Source organism: Phascolarctos cinereus, unplaced genomic scaffold, assembly GCF_003287225.1.
Source record: "Phascolarctos cinereus isolate Bilbo 61053 unplaced genomic scaffold, phaCin_HiC Scaffold_9;HRSCAF=440, whole genome shotgun sequence".
In the NCBI taxonomy this organism is placed as follows: Eukaryota; Metazoa; Chordata; class Mammalia; order Diprotodontia; family Phascolarctidae; genus Phascolarctos; species Phascolarctos cinereus.
This window is the reverse complement of record NW_027556402.1, coordinates 57,690,865-57,696,431: the sequence shown is the minus strand read 5'-3', so window position 1 is coordinate 57,696,431 and position 5,567 is coordinate 57,690,865. Positions and strand designations below refer to the sequence as shown.

The 5,567-nt window shown below is 33.9% G+C and overlaps 1 pseudogene; it reads right to left on the bottom strand.

Moving 5' to 3' along the window:
• Positions 1-643: 643 nt before the first annotated feature.
• LOC110195662 (pre-mRNA-splicing factor SYF2-like) lies at positions 644-2,970 on the bottom strand (annotated as a pseudogene).
• Positions 2,971-5,567: the final 2,597 nt, after the last annotated feature.

The following is a 5,567-nucleotide window of genomic DNA, read 5'->3' as shown; positions in this document are numbered from 1 at the left end:
TTCCCAGGTTTTCCCTCAATAAACTTCACCATACTAGCCTTCCATTGGTCTGATTGCCTAGTGACTATCCTGCAGGTCTTCACATTGAATCCAGCTTTCCATTTCACTTTACATCTTGGTAACAATGACACTTGGACTCTAGGTGGCCAGTCTCCAGTAATAAGATTTGTTTGTAAAAATCAAAATAAAAAGGGATTAGATGGCAATAAAATCACTTTCCAAATAACATTTTCAGTGACTGAAAAGTATTTTAGAGGTATAGATGGGGAGAGATATTATGGTCCTCAGCCTATTATTCATAAAAATTAATATAACTTAAAAATGATTTTATGGCATGGCTTGCTAGAAAGAGAGGTGTAGGGCAAAATTTAGACATTGTCAAAACAAAACATCAAGAAAAATTCATTTTAACAAACTGTTAAAAGTCATAATTAGCTTCTTATTAGATTAGAACTTAAAATCTTAGAAGTCTTCACTATTTTATTTGAGACTGAGTTGACAAAAACAAAATACCTGATCTAAATGGAGATGATAAGTTCTCCCAAACATTAATAAGATCTAAATGGTAGCGTTTTTAATGCAAGAGCATAAATCCTCCCTTATTTGTATAGTTCAAAGATAATTTATTGGGAGACTCGATTTATTACCATGTTAGAAGTTTCTTAAAGATTAAACAAACAGCTGTTCCTCTTTCCAAATTCTGTTTGATTTCAGCTGTAGATTTTCCATAAAATCTCTCTGTCTTCTTGTTGACCTTTACATTTCTTGAATATATTAATATCAGAGTCATCATTATAAGGACACCTCCCACTCCATTTTTCTGCTTTTTTTTTTGTTTTATTTTAGATCTATAATATCCTTTCAATTTCTTCTGTAGAAGGTACATGTGTTTCACGAAGAAGACTATTAAATGTTGGGTAGAACTCTGTTTTTCTCTCAGTTTTTTGCTAAGTTTCCATATCAGGTTTGTTCTGCCTGCTCAACTGATGATACTGTTTTAAGTGAGCAGCTGCATACTCTGAAAAGTCTAGATCTGGATTCTTTCTTTATATATTCCTCTCCGATCTTTCTGCTTCAACAGTACTGACCTCCAGTAGCTTCACTCATTCATTGTCTTTTCCCTTTGAAGTATATATTTTTTTTCTTTTCTTCAACTTGCAATTCCTATTGCAAACAAGTCTTTTTAGCTTCCCAGTTTGGAGGCAGCTTAAGACCTAGTATCTTCCTCCATAACTTCCTGATGATTTAATTTTCCTGTTTCATTTTTTTTTCCTGTGCAACTCCTGAATCTTCCTCAGTCCCTCCTCTCCCTTCCTGGAAGCTCACAGGGGCTGCTCCAACTCTTTTTCCTCCTCCTCCTCCATGGTCTAGGTGTGGCCTCCTCAGCCTCCACTTCAGAAGTCTTAGCCAGAGTCTCCTCCTTGCTGACTTCTGGAAACATACACAGACACAGACACACACACACACACAGACACAGACACAAACACACACACAGAAGTTGCATTTGCATGTGTGTGTGAACATGCATGTGTTCATATGCATGCACATGCATGTGTGCATGTGTTTCTGGAAGCCTGCAGAGAAGAAGAGGGATTCGGATCTGCAGTTTCATGTACAACTTTTTTTCTGTTCTACTACATTATGGAATGCTTGCTTTGTTTCTTAAGTTCACAATAAAATTTAAAAAAAAAACACAATGAAAGGAAATTCTACAAAATCTGTTAAATCAATCTTTTGTCACTGACACATTTCCGGGGAACAGGTGCTTACCCCCTTCTTGAGACTGCCTTGATGTACATCTGAACCAAATGGTTCTACCCTCTGAAACAAATCTAATTACGCATTTTCAATCTTCTCTCTTCCATTCAGTTTTCATTTCCTGGTATGACACATGAGAGTGGCAATTCAAAGCTTTCATTACACACACACACACACACACACACACACACACAAAGAAAAATTTAAGTACTTAAACTACATTACTATATACTTATTCAAGCTAGTATTTTATAGTGCTTTAAGGTTTGAAAAGTATTTTTAATGTGCTATCTCATTTGGTTCTCAGAAGACCCCAATGAAGGAGTTACTATTATCCCCAATTTACAGAAAGGAAACAGGCTGAGAGTAATTAAATGACTTGCTCAGGGTTATATAGCTGGGAGGGTCTGAGGCAACACTTGAATTGAGGCATTTTTTCACTATTCTATCTCTGAGATGAAACAGAATAAATCTAATCCATCATCAATTTAGCTAATCTTCAAATTCTTAAAAGATAATCATCACAACCTGGTAAATAATGTTTTCTCCAACCAAACTAACCCTGAAATTCATTCTTATATGAAATGGTCTTCATTCATACCACAATCATTGTTACTGTTTATGGATGTACAAAAGCTTGGTAACATACATGTTTGATGGGATATCCAGAGCTCAAAACAGAATTGGTAGATCAAAGGTGCTTATGAATTTCTTTCATTTTCTTATTTGGTATTTTATTTTCCACAGTCACATATAAAAAAAATTATTTTTAACATTTGTTTTTAAAACATTGAGTTCAAAATTCTCTCCCTTCCTCCCTCCCCATTCCCCCTCATTGAGAAGGCAAGTAATTCTATATAGATTATAAGTGGGAGTCACGCAAAACATATCCTTAAGAGTCATATTGAGAAAGAAAACAAACAAAAGAAAACTCAAGAAAAATGAATTTAAAAAAGAGTATGCTTCAAATTACATTTAGCTACCATCAGTTCTTTGGTGATCAATAGCATTTTTCATGATAAGTTCTTCAGTTTAGTCTTGGATTGTTGTATTGCTGAGATTAGGTAAGTTATTCACAACTGATCACTTTACAATATTGCTGTTACATTGTACACAGGACATTTACCTTTGCATCATCTCATATATGTGTTTCCAGGTTTCATTAAGAGCATGCTGATCATCATTTCCCATAGTACAATAGTATTCCATCATAATCGTATATCACAATTTGTTTAGCCATTTCCCAATTGATGGGCATTCCCACAATTTCTAATTTTTTGCCCCCACAAAAGAGCTATTATAAATATATTTTTTACATAAATATATCCCTTTCTTTAATTTTTTTTTCCTTTTTATCTCTTTTGTGATATAGACCTAGTATTGGTATTGCTAGAGTAAAGGGTATGCCTGGTTTTATAACCATTTGGGCATAGTTCCAAATTGTTCTACAGAATGGTTGAATCAGTTCGCAACTCCATCAACAGTGAATTAACGTATTATTTTTCCAACATCCTTTTCTGTTCTATTGGCCTATGTAATTTCCATGAGGTACCTCATAATTGTTTAATTTGCATTTCTCCCGCTGTTTATTCTTTTCACTCCTTTCACCCTGTCCCTCCTTAAAAGTGTTTTGCTTCTGACTACCACCTCCCCCAATCTGCCCTCCCTTCTATCATGCTCCCCCCTTCCCCTCTTACTTTCCTGTAGGGTAAGATATATTTCAGTAACCAGTTGAGGGTGTGTGTATGTGTTAATCCTTCTTTGAGCCAATTCTGATGAGAGTAAGGTTCACTCACTCCCCCTCACCTCCTCCGCTTAACCTCTACTGTAAAATCTCTTTCTTACCTTTTTATGTAATATAATTTACCCCATTGTACCTCTGTCTTTCTTTTTCTCCCAATACACTCCTCTCTCACTCCTTAATTTTATTATTTTTGATACCATCCCCTCATATTCAACTCACACCTGTGCCATCTTTCTATATGTACTTCTCGTAACTATTCAGATAATGAGAAATGTCTTATGAGTTACAAATATAAACTTCCCATGTAAGAATGAAAACATTTTAACTTTACTAAGTACCTTATAATTTCCCTTTCCTGCTTACTTTTTTTGTACGTCTCTCCAGTCTTATATATGAGAGTCAAATTTTCTGTTCAGCTCTGGTTTTAAATCAAGAATTCTTGAATGTCCTTTATCTCATTGAATATCTTTTTTTCCCTCCAAAGGATTATACTTAGTTTTGGTGGGTAGGTGATTCTTACTTGAAACCCTAGCTCCTCTGCCTGTTGAAATATCATATTCTAAGCCCTCTGATACATTAATGTAGAAGCTGCTAAAACTTGTGTTATTGTGACTGGCTCCATGAAACATGAATTGTTTCTTTCTGGCTGCTTGCAATATTTTCTCCTTTACCTTTAACTCTGGGATCTTTCTATAATACATACCCCAAGAGTTTTCATTTTGGAATCTCTTTCAGGAAGTGATTGATGGATTTTTTCAATGTCTGTTTTACCCTCTGGTTCAAGAATATCAAGACAGTTTCCTTGATAATTTCTTGAAAGATGATGTCTAGGCTATTTTTTGTTGTTTGATCATGGCATTCAGATAGTCCAATAATTTTTAAATTATCTCTCCTTCATCTATTTTCCAGGGCAGTTCTTTTTCCAATGAAATATTTCACATTGGCTTCTGTTTTTATTTCATTCTTTTATTTTTTATGGTTTCTTGATGTCTCATAAAGTCATTACCTTCATTTTGCTCCATTATAATTTTTAAGGAATTATTTCCTTCAGTGAGCATTTTGACCACTATTTCCATTTGGCCATTTCTGCTTTTTAAGGAATTCTTCTCATCATTGACTTTTTGCACTTCTTTTACCATTTGGCCTACTCTGTTTTTTAAGATATCATTTGCTTCTTTTTTTTTTATATCTCCTTTACAAAGCTCTTGACTCATTTTTTCGTGATTTTCTTGTATCACTCTCATCTCTCTTTCCAATTTTTCCTCTATCGCTCTTACTTGATTTTCAAAATCCTTTTTGAGCTCTTCTATGGCCTAAGACCAATTCATATTTTTCTTGGAGGCTTTGGATATATGTTCTTTGACTTTGGTGTATTCTTCTGAGAGTATTTCTATATATTACCAATAAATCCCAGTAGCAAGAGATAAAAAGAATTCAACTTTAAACTACTGAAGACAATATGAAATATTCAGGAATCTAACTGCCAAATAACCCTGGAACTGCATGAAACAATTAAAAAAAAAACACTTTTCACACAAATAAAAAAAAATATCAGTTGCTCATGGGTAGGCTGAGCTAATATAAAAATGGCAATTCCATATAAATTAATTTACTTATTTTGTGCCATCCCAATGAAACAACCAAAAATATTTTATAGAGCTAGGAAAAAAAATAATAAATTTCATTTGGAAGAACAAAAGGTAAATAACACCTAGAATTAATAAAAAATGCAAATAAAGGTGACCTAGCTGAATCAGATCTAAAACTATAGTGTAAATTAGCAATAATCAAAATTATTTGGTACTGGCTAAGAAATAAAGTGATGGATAAGTGAAATAAGTTAATTACAGAAGACGCTATGGTCAAGGACTATAGTAACCATTATTTGATAAACCCAGAGAATCCATCTTTTGGATAAGAACTAACAATTTGAGAAAAACTGCTAGGAAAACTGGAAAATAAGATGGAAATAACTAGGCACAGACCAACTTTTTACACCTTTATAACAAGATAAGATAAAAACGGGGACATGTTCTAAACATAAGGGATTGTGCCATAAGCAAAT